At 39.0% G+C, this 12,288-nt stretch overlaps 1 protein-coding gene across 16 annotated transcripts in view; it reads right to left on the reverse strand.

The window, feature by feature from the left end:
• Positions 1-12,288, reverse strand: part of ZBTB20 (zinc finger and BTB domain containing 20) — a 501,814-nt gene that overhangs the window by 446,276 nt on the left and 43,250 nt on the right. The window lies entirely within an intron of this gene.

Raw genomic sequence — 12,288 nt, forward strand, 5'->3', positions numbered from 1 at the left:
GTTAACCCCAAAGCCTGTGTTGGTGGAATCTCACCTTATTTCAACCCCTGCTCATCTGTCACTAGGACACAGGGCAAGTTCAGGGTTCAAAAGACAGCCCACCCACCTATACCTTTGGCTCCCAGCAATCGTCTCTGTCAAATGACAGCCTGGGACAGCAGCTCTTTGAGCCGAGTAACTAAATAAAGAACCCACAGGCAGGCTACTAGTAACAAACCTTAAATCAGCGGCCGTTTTCTAAACATGATAAAATAAGGATTTCCTCAAATGAGACTGGTGTGGGAGACCTAAATCCCTTCCTACTTAATCCCCATAGGAATAATAAAAAAAAAAAGGTGTTCACCCACACAGCTACTGCAATTCTTTTCACCTCTTCTCCAATGGAGACATACCCTCCCCTGATATCTCTGCCAATAAAATGAGAAGGAGGAGCGAAACTTAATGAGATATAAAAATATAACTGGATTCCTTTTTGTATCATTTGCTAGTTTTATTTTTGGACTGTTTACCCACTGAGGTGACATGATCTGTAGCAACACAGCATAACCCCAAAACCCAGAATCCGTCTCGGTAGCACTTGCTCTGGTGCACCCAGGCTGAAGCTAAACAACGGCTGATGGTGCACAAGCGGATCATCCGCACTCAGAAAATGAAACAACTGACAGAAGGATAAAAAATAATTCTTATTCCTGAGGTTTTACACTTTTACATGTAGGTGGCCACATGTGCAAGATTGCTAAGGATGGAAAGGCTCCTCCCTAGAGTACGACTGAAGCAGACAGCCCAGCATTTTCAGCTGGGAAGGTATCAATTCCAGCGAATCAAGGAAAACAGCAACTGCTTTCTAGCATGTAACTTTTTCAAAGACATTTTTCAATAGCAGAAGAACTAAATAGGTCACAGCAACACCTCACCTGCTGTCAGCAAAGATTGTAGTGGTTTCCCGGAACAAATCTCTTCTGTAATTGAAAATTGCCCATCCCTCCAGCCTTCCCTTGACAGCCTTCCTTTGTGACCTCTGTCTCACCAAACAGCCTCCTGTTTTGCCCAACCAGGTGCTTTTACAAAGCAGAACAACGTGCTTTTATGAAATCAAAATTCCCAGTCTAGCATACCAGAGGACATTTCAAAACTTATCTGGCTCACTTGGTACAATTCCCCCCTCTTCTTCCAGCAGCTTAAAGTTTAAAAATTACTGAAGTTGGGCATGCTCCCAGATTTCTATCTGAAGTATTATAAAGAATGGCATTTGGTTTGCTTTCTCCTGTACATACCTGTGAAGTAGGACCTCCTTATATTCAGCCACTCCAGAACTGAAATATTACGGTAACCTAATATCACACAAGCTTAAGGGCCATAGCCCAGATGTTTGCTCAGAGCTGTCCAGTGAATTCAAAGCCACAAACACAAACTCATTCTATGCACAGAAAACCCTTTAACAGAGCTACTGCTTCCCAATGAGTTACAGTATGCATGCAATGCTGGGTACTGCTCTGAAGTTGGAAGCAAGCACTATTTATACTGCAACAGAGAGCAAGTTTGGTCTTAACAGGAGGGATGCCAGCTTCCCAAGCTGGCATGCAGGATGGTTTTGCACACAGGAAAATAAAAATGAGGAACAGAGGGCAGAGGGGGGAGCAAGAACTGTAGTCCTCGCTCCTTCTGTCTGTATCTGTTACGAGTGCAAAACCAGCTGTAAACAGTAAAGAAGTCCCTATTTAGCAAAAATGCCATCCCAATTATACAGTGGCCATGACAGTTTAATATTTTTAGACTTAAATTAGTCCACTACAATTCACTAGACCTTCCTAACTAAACTAAACATACAGTCTAAATTTCAGCTTTTATCGGAATGAATAAGTACGTGTTGATGACTCTTAAGTTGCAGGGAAAAGTCTATGAAAAACAGTTTTTAATGTGATTGCACCAATCTACAGAGATGAAAGAAGAGGATAAAAGGAAAAATAAAACACCTAACATGTCATGTTGATTCTTTGCCAGGATATTCCAAAGTGCTATTCTTCATTACATTTCCTTGAGTCTTCTGCATATATTCTGTTAGTGGCAGCTTTATTCTGCCTATGCTTATCAAATGGATGGGTGCATGCACACCCATACAATGGAAAAGGCTTCTCCATAAGAACAGCAGCTGAGGGCAGCTTGCTGCCACCAGAATGAACCCTCCATGCTGAAGCTCACTCTGCAGAAGCCCTTGGGAAAGCCCAACTTGGATGGTTCACACAGGTGAATTCACCTGCCCACAGTCCAACAGCCACCACTGAAGCATCACTTGGTCTCAGCAGCTCTCAGAAATGGGTGGCACCAGACTGGAGAGCTTTCGTGTGCTCTTGTGTGTGATCTCTGGGCTATGTGAGACTGTAGGCTTTTTACCACCTTCCTGAAGAATACATTCCAGGACTTCAGCTCATGCAAATCTCAGTAAGTTTTTCATGATTCATGCTGAAATTTTTCCTTGCTGAGTTTTACCCCTTTGAACATCTTAAAATAATTCCTTTTTTGTCTTAATATTTTACACCCTTCAAATACTTGTAGATTGTTATCATATGTCTTAGTCATCATTTAGTCCAAACTGTACATATTAAAATCTTGTAATCTTTGCTCATATTTCAATCTCTTCAGCCTCTTAACTTCTGTTGCTCTTCTCTGAATTCTCCACTGAATTCTTGACAAGTTTTTGGCAACGGAGTGGTCAGAATAATAGTGTCATGGACACCTTACGGCTGTACAGAGATGAAGAGGGAAACTTGTGCAACACTAAAATGACATTAGCTCTTCCCCAAAAATCAACAAATATGTCTAATCTGTTGTTCAGGATCACTTATTTTTAGTGGCTGCATCATGAAATACAAGAACAAATATCCACCTAAAAATACTAACTTGGAGACAAGAGTTTAGTGTAGTCAAACTGTATTTAATAAGTCTTCATGTCATCTGTGAGGAAGGTGACATGGAATGCTATTTACCTGAAATACACAAGAGCAAATGGCTGAAGGGAAGTCTAAAAAGACAGGATCCACAGAAAAGGGACCACCAGATACAAAGAATCCAAAGTTTCTTCACCATAAACCAAACCAAGGAATAAATTACAATCAAATATTCAGGAGACAAAGCAACATTTAAAAAAGAAATTATTTTAAAATAGAAGCAACTCTTCCAAACTCTGGAAAATCAAAGCATACAAAATCTCTCCAAAGTAAGAGAAAGCATAGTAGCTTTCTGTGTTGTATATTGGGACTGTAGAAATATTCTTCAGGTAAATCTCATCAGACATGGAACCAAGATGCATATAATCTATTATCTTCCTGAAAGTTAGATATCTAACTGAAGCAACCATAAGCATCTCCAGAGAGCCATTAATCCCATCCTAAAACTGTAATATATTTAGGATGAATAGCTCTCTAGAGGTATTTCTCCTCCCCTCCACTGATGACAGGGAGACTAAATAGCTGTCTCAACTGCATTTTCCTTGAAGAAGACTAAAGTTAAGTAACCTGTACCCAAATATCATTTATAGCAGCTGGTCTCTAAAGGAATTAACATAAGCAATCAGGTTGTGCAGGAATTTTAAATATTATCTTCTCTGGAATTCTGGAATTTTCCAATTATTTGGTATTATAAAGCAAGCAACCACCTAACCAACAACAACAACAAAAAGAAGAAGGAAAAACTTACTGATACATATTCAGATGTCCTCCCAAATCCTCCCAACTTTCCAAGGGCTAAATCAAGGACTACTGAATATCTGCTTGCATGGAAGATTTCCTTCCATACAAGCCTTCAAACATTTGTAGCAATATGACAGGTTCAGGATGACAGAAATCTATGACTGCCTTTAGAGGAAGGATTCAAATGCTCTGAAGTGGCTATGAAGTGACTAAAGTTTGGGAAAGAGCATTCAACCTTCATCTAGTTCACAACAGGCTCAAACAGAAAATGAACATGAACAAAGTTACTCAATAGAGAAGACTCACACAAAACTGGGACAGAAATCAGGCAGAAAAGTTTAGTTTTAAAGGACAATTATAGGAAACCATATGGTTGCAATGGCATTGATCTACAAAACTTCCAAAAACTTCCATTAAATTATGTCTGAGGAAAAGTGAGAGAAGAAGATTAAGTCTAGTAAGACATAGCTGACAAGAGAGAACACAAACACTTGCCACAAGGAAATGTGCAAGCTAAAGGAAAGGAAATAATTTTAAAGAAGAAAAGAAGGAGGAGTTTAAAAAGAAAATTGAAACCAGAAATATAAGAAAACAAATATAATATATTGGTAATAGAAACCACTTTTAGGTCAATAAATTCAGATTACAAAGGAATTAAGTGGCTTTTAAGTGAGGTCAGGGTATTCTTCTGAACATTCCAATTCAGGGAGGCAACACAGGAAGAAAGCACAACAAAAAGACCATAAGGAATAAAAACAAAAATCTACAAAAAGCCACCTGAGGGATATCAAGGCTCAAAAGTATTACCATTTTCTAGAAGCAAGGCTGAAGGAATCAGTGTTCCCTATTGTCCTCACAGCAGAGGCAGGGATCAGGCAAGGACTCAAAGACTAGAGATAACTGCATCACACATGGATACAACCAGCACCTCCAAAGAGGGATTTTACTTACCTGACCATGGGAAACGTGGCTAAGGACAAGAGGACATTCACCTCTCACAAAAGGAGGAGAATGCCTGGGCACTAACTTGCCAACCTACTGGAAGGTCTTTTAACAAGCACTAAAAGGGTCAGCTAAGTATAAACAGCTAAGTATAAACAGCAATTTATAATGAAACATAACAACAACAACAACAATAATGGAATATAGGAATAATAAAAGCATAGGCTGTCCCAATAAAGAGGAAAGAAAGAGAATAGCAGGGTTGTAACATCACTAAAGTACAAGCTCTTTACTGCTACCAAGACAGGAAAAAAGTCCTGAAGCAAACACGGTATCAGAATATGTAAGTATAAAAATTACACAAACATGTAGAGACAAAATCATAATGGTTCAAAGCACAAAATTAACAAGGAATGTCAAGAATAGCAAGAAACCATTCTATTAGCACATTTAGGTAGATGAGGAAAAATGTGGTTCTGTTAATCAATGTAGAGGAAGTTCAACTGACAGATGATGTGAGTAGGCTGAAATGCTTAACACCTTTTTTTACCACCATTCATTCAAAATTTCAAGTGGAGAGACATGGGTAATTCTTCTCTAACTTAATAACCACAAAGAGGGTTATGGTCTTACTCCAGAAGGAATGGCAAACAAATTAGAGAGTACTAAGCTAAGTTAAATATTTTTCAAGTCATTTGTATATGAATTCATCCTGATCTCCTTAAAGAATTGTCTGAAGCAGACTTTGTGACTCTGTAGAACTCAAAAAAAGGTTCAAAGAATAAATCTAGTACCTACCATTCGAAGAGGGAAAAGAGAAAAAAAAAGGAGAATGGGGAAATTCCAGACTACAGAATTTAAGATTAATTCCCAGAAAAACTAGCAAACAATGAATCAAACACACTTTTAAGCACCTAAGTACAAAAGATGAGTAACACTCAACACTGATTTAAGAACAAATCATGCCAAAGCAGCCTAATTTCCTTCTCAACGGGAAAAGAAACCTCGTAGAAAGCAAATGTCACATACCTTAACTTTATCTTCACCTTTGACATCTTATATATTTTTATATGCAAGATAGGAGCAAAACAAGCATATCCATGGTATCACACAGATGTAAATCTATTTTGGATAAGGGAATCCACGCAGCAATTATAAAAATACAAGAATGCATCAGCTCATTTTCTGCCCTAAGTTTTGTTCGATTTGACATTTTTATTAATAACCTAGATGATGGAATAGAAAACATTTTTATTAGACCTGTAGAAAAAGGAACCTAGGAGGGCAATGAGTGGCTGAATAAAATTCAAAATTAACTTGGCAAATAAAAGAAACCTCAAGAGGCTCTGGATGAGATTCAACAGGACTACAGGTAATTCACCTGGGCAGAAATTATTAATGACACTAATACAAGATGGTGATAACTGAGCAGGCAGCAGTTTTTCAGAGAAGGATCTAGAGTTCCAGTGAATGATAAGCTTGATATACATTAGCAATATGTGACAAACAAGGACTCAATCATATTTTTAAGGTTTCTAGCTCCAAGGACAGAAGAAGTAATCTTTCAGTTCTATTCAATTTGGGCAAGTTTCATGACATAAGAAGACAAAATATGGGTTGTGTTTTCAAATTAGATGTGAAGCATCCACCAAAAAAACCCCATATTAGAGACTAACAGAAAGTCTTTAGAACAGAATCCAGCACCTGCTAGACCTTTCCACTAGCCTGATGCCAGTACAAGTCTCACCAAAGTAGCAGCAGAAAATTAAAAAAAAAAATTGGTCATCTGCTTACTATCAGAGAAAGAAAAATGAATAAAATGTATGAAACTCCTTGAAAGCAGCAGCAAAGGTACAGTGCTGGAAATCAATTGCACCAGGTCTTTTTGGTTTTTAAACAAAATCTTGACAAATTTGTTAGCACATTCATCAAGACTGTACTACTGTATTCAGAGAGCAGAAAATCTAATAAGTGGGCCTCAACTCCATTTACTTTCAATGTTTTCAAACTTTTCCAAAAGCAATGAATTTTCTTGGTACCAAACATTGGCAATGACATCTACCAGTTCTGTATTGAACCCCAAGTGTGCACAGGTGGAGACATGTCTGTACTCTTCTTTCTTTCCTTTCAAAACAGACCCTTACACCCTGTCACCTTCCCATCCTTCTAATGCAGATTCTACTTACACCAGCTATTTACACAAATCACTGTCGACACCCTTCTGCCATGGCTAATCCTATGGCACTGGTCCCTGCTTCATTCTCTTCCTGCCTTTCTCACTCCCTCAAAACCCCCTCCTCTTACCCCCTCCCACTCTCTGCTCTGTTCCCCATGGCCCCTGCCCCACTGCCTTGGGTGTCCTCCCTTGCCTTGAGGAGAAGGTGCCGACCCTGCCAGGGTCAGTGTTTTGGCAGCAGCTGCTGGGGTGGAGCAGGCTGGGTTACCACCACCAAGAGAACCAAGTCACCACCTGCCACATCACTTGCCTGAAGCACTTCTCAGATGTTCAGGGCAAATACCTGAAGAAGAATGTTTATCATGTGGTCAGATAAGAATCTTGGCAGCAGGGCTGGGAGCTTCTGGCTGTTTGAATGGCTCAAATGTCTCAATGGATTGCTCCAGTCTGTGGCAAATATCATGAAAGAACACTGCAGAGACATGATTTCCCAGGTCAGACCTCATAGCTTTTTGCCTGCCTAGAAGACAGGCACCTCAGCTGTCCCAATGTATAAGACTTCACACAGCAATTCGTGTTACCTGGGCTGTCACTCCAGACAAAATGCCTGCTGGCAGATAGATCTCCCTGAGCTCAGGACTTCACTTGGAGGCGTAAAACCCTGCAGATACTGCTAAGCACCATGGTGACTGATTCCCAGGATCACACACAGAAGACACAGCTGGCCAACAGGGTGGTCTGACGCATCTCAAATCCAGAAATCCGGAGCAGAAGAGATGCTGCTGTGCTGCTTTTGCCAACACGTGGATTGCACACAGCATGGCTGAGAAGTGTAATGCAGAGAGTGACCCTATGAGCAAATCCCAAACCTGATAGTACCCTGCAAATCTGAAAGATCTTCACATAAAAGAACACAAAGGCTCTTCCCATTAACTAAAGTCCACCTACTTGACAGGGAGCTATAAAATAACAATAACAATGTCTCAAAGAGACATAAATACATAGTATCTATTGCCTCAGGAAACACAGGAAGTTCGCAATTTTTCTGAATAACTAATACAGGCATAGGTATAAAGACCTGTTCCTACTAACGTGGCGGCAGAATAGTTAGGAGAATGTGAACAAGATTAAGTTTTAACATTTTTTGAAGAAATTGAACCACTACCCAAACTCATTATTCAAATACCTCTTATACCTTCAGACTTTTTACCAAAGCACTACTAGTAAACATGGGCATAAGTGTAGGAGTAAGCACGCATATTAAACTACTCTGTGTATTTCTGTGATGACTCCAGCTAACCCTGAAGCCACTGAAATTCTGCTAATGACAAGACACACATCCACATTATAACAAAGCTGAAATACCAGGAAGCAAATCCATGCCATAGTGATTCATGCTTCTGACTGTGTCTAGTTCCTCAGTGCTGTCTGCTTCTACATTATTTGAAGCCTCAAATATCCAAACAGCTTTCCCAATATCCACATATAAAATTTCAAAAAAATGAAGCCATTTCCTTTCATGTGTGAATCAACTTGTAGATTGCACAATATCTAGTGCAAATTAACAGTGAGATGAAGAGCTTATTAAAAATAAACAAATAAAAAAATCTCTGTCATATGCCCAAGTATGAATATCCATTACTAAGTCAAACAGAACTCAAACTGATTGAAAATGGACACTGCTCAAAGACTTGGTCAAATTTGCCATGACAGAGTAAGGTAGAAACTTCTTCCATGGCTAGTTTTTTCCAGACTTGTTAATGAGAAGGCTTTCTTTATCTGCCTCAAAAGCATTTGGTACTTTCAGAAGCTGAGATGACAAAAGCATGCACACAACTTGATTTCTTTAACAGTTCCTGCCTTCCTACAAGATAGCCATACTTGTTACTTTCATGTAAATATCACACTCTGCAATTACACAACTTCTTAAAACAATCTTTTTGGCAGAAATGCCACGCCATTTATCTGGAATTTCTAAGCTCACTAGACCAAAGAGCCCTCTGGCCAACTGTTACCTAAAAATGCTCTTCTAAATGCATATACCAGAAGTTCCTTGCAGCTTCAGCAGGTGCTTTGGGGCATTAAGAACTTTGGTAGAAAAGCGGCTACTTATTTAGAAACATAAATACAGAATTGGGCAAGCAGGATGAGATAATTAGTTCTTTCAGAGCCTATGACTTGACAGTTTTAGGACGTATGTTTTCATATGAAAAAACCTCAGAGCAGTTAGCATATTTGAACAAACACCCTCTCTTTAATGCTAGCAGGGGACTATCTCCAATGAAGCTTTCAAGCTGATTACTTACTTTCTGTACTAGCCTGATTGAAGTAGAACCTACAGATATTTTCAAAATCCACCCTTATGTAGAGGGTTTTCACTGTCAAGTCCAAAGTTGTTTAGCATGGAGGTTTTACCAACTAACTCACAATTATTCATTAATTATGAAATTTATGAATTAAGAGCACTTTAACCTTATATGTGTACTGAAGAACAAGGTCAAACTGAACAGCTCTAATGCAAGTAAGGTTGGCAAATGCACTCTAAAAGATTCTTCAGAGCACAATCTCAGCATACAATTATGAGCTCCTATTTTCACACTCTGCATAGGCCTCTTTAAGAGAGAATGAGTTTCTCCCAAGCAACTTGTCATTACTGTGCTCCCACCATGTTCTGTTCTGCCATCACAATCAAACCAACCTATCCCAAAACCCTCTTCCTCATCTTTGAACTACACTGGAGTAGTCAAATACAAGCACAAACAGAACTTGTGAAAATGCTTGCTTTTCTTGTAATAATTCTAGAGTTCATTGCAAATATCCAATATTTGGTATGTTTTGGTCCCAAATACACAAACTTCGGTATGTTTTACACTGGAATTTTTTATGTACAAACTGACTGTAAGAGAAAGCCATCCCCAGTATCTGTGGACCCTTCAAGAACTGCACAGGAAAACAATGGTGTCCAAGGAGAGGGAGGGCAATCAGTGCTGCTCTGTCAACAACACTGCAATAGCTGGCGTTATGATATTTCCCTCAAAGCAAACAAGCTATTGAAATTTGTTTTGTTTTGGATCCCCAGTACAGAATTAATTGCTTGGGACAGTTTATCTATCTCTTAAGCCAAGCCTGCATGGGGACATTGAGAATGTTAAGGCAAATCAACTAAAGGTTTGACACCAATGTGCACACACTTAATTGTCTCGAAGCTGTGAGTAGATGCTCTAATTCAACAGCAAAGCTCCCAGTAGCTCCTTATTCAGTTAAACTAGATTGGTCTAAGACTAATTTACTCCTGAATTAAAGCAGTCCCCCAAGGACTCAGCACAACTCATTTTTGCATACTAACTTCATGCACTTAACCAATTTGCCTCAGCTCTTCCTGAGCTCCCCAAGCCCTATGGAGTTTTCAGCCCACAGCTGAAGGGAGCTTGGCTGCTTCATCTCCAATGCTGGGAACACCAAACCGAGTGTTTTCCTCAACACTTTACTTCTAGAACACAGAAAAAACACCCACATTTAAAGAAAATGCCTTGCATTGCTTAGCTGCTTCCCGCTCCAAGGTGACAATTCATTGGATTTGGAGTTGATAATTACCTTGCTCCTCTACACTCAGTCTTCAACTTTGTGGAAGCCAGCTCTTGAAAACTGGCATGTTCACACATACACAAAAAAAACAGGCACAGACAATGAAAATAATGCAGGCGGACACTAATTCCAAAGTGGGATATGAACTGTCACATCATCTTCTTTAGAGGCTTCAAATTGTGTTTAAGCCATGATCTACTGATACTGGTTTTGTTCCTCGTGATTTGGAAATCATATCACCATGTTCTATTGTTTCTCATCACAACCATTGCTGTGGTACCTTGGCACTCTCTGGGAATGAATCATATCCCATTAATTCAATACTATTTCAGTTCAATGCTAATCCTAAACTGGGGTTGATATTACTCAAAATATTCTAATAAAATTATAGAAAGGATTGATTCTTTTTAAAACAATTAGTTGCTTCCTTACTGTGAGAGCTCAGCCTGCCATTTTATTTAGGTCAAAATGCAAAGCACTTCTCAGACTATAAGCACCTAGGAGAAGTAAAGATGTTCTTCTTCCATTCAGGGTCATTAAAAGTTACCTGTATGGTGGCTGTACTTGGGGAATACTTTGTTTTGGCCTTACTGCATGGATGTACACATTTCAGTCATGCTTTGAGTGTACCTACACAGACACAATTGTGTACACGCTTGTAAAGACACTATCCCAAGGTACCTCATAAAAGTAAGTTCATGGACTGAGCTATCAGAATGATGAACTAGTGTTAGAAGCTCAACTGTACAGCATCTAGCTGAAAGGAGAGTTTAGAGGAATAAACAAATATATATAATGCCTGCCGTTTCCTTTCTCCAAAATAAAATCATTCATTATAAACAAACATCATCATCTTTAGAGACTTCAAATCCTATCAAAGCTATATTTACTGACACTGGGTTTTGTTCAGCACGATTTGGAAACTGCAGTCTTATCACCATGCTCTAACATTTCTCATCACAACCACTGTTGCAGTACCCCAGCACTTTCGGGAAATGAACCATATTCCATGGATTCAATCATAGATCTAACACTTTAAAACACCACTCAAGCCAGGCACCACCAGAATCCAGTGGGTAGTAGGCAACATGGGATGCACTGGAACATGGACTGTTCAAATTTGCATTTTCAATTCTAGATGTTTATGAAACAAAGTATCTAACCTCTCAGTGTCAATTAAAAAAAAAATCCCAATCCCAAAGGGATTAATAACAAAAATAAGTATGCAAATGGAGTGAAGCCCTCTGGACAATATTTTCATTGATTTGCTGGAGAGAAGGACCCCTAGTGTCCAGCTGGATTTTAGCCAGCTTGGAGTCTGGTGACTACACAGCATCCAGGATGAAAAAACAACCTAGCTTGTAAAATATTTCCTGCAAACACTTTCCCATCCTTCCTATTTGGAAATTGACTGATGAAATGAAAAAAAAAATATAAATACAGTTCTGCTTTCCTAAACTAATTAGTTCAAAATATAATCAAGGTATCATGTGATCACCTGGACTCTGAGGATTCATCATTACTGATGAACAGGAATATGCCTTGGCACAATAGTTTCACTGGTTGATTATGCACTGCAGACACCTATAGATAAACATCTCTATTTGTAAAAAATGAGCACCGTCTCTGAGAGCAGTTGCTGATGAGGCTTTAAAAGCAGCATAAAAAAATGTAATGCTAGAAGGATAAGGCTGCCCAGCCCTGTCATGTAGTAGCTTTGCTTTCTAAGGGGAATAAAAAATCTGCACGATTCCTTATGATCAGGAGTTTACCCATTGATTTAGATAATCATTCAAATGGCTAAACAGACCTCTAATTTGAAAATAAAAACCGACTGATGCAATCACAAACAAGTTCTGAAATTATGATTTATAAAAAAGAGGGGAAATCTTGTTCTAA

Source organism: Taeniopygia guttata, chromosome 1 (genome assembly GCF_048771995.1).
Source record: "Taeniopygia guttata chromosome 1, bTaeGut7.mat, whole genome shotgun sequence".
NCBI lineage: Eukaryota > Metazoa > Chordata > Aves > Passeriformes > Estrildidae > Taeniopygia > Taeniopygia guttata.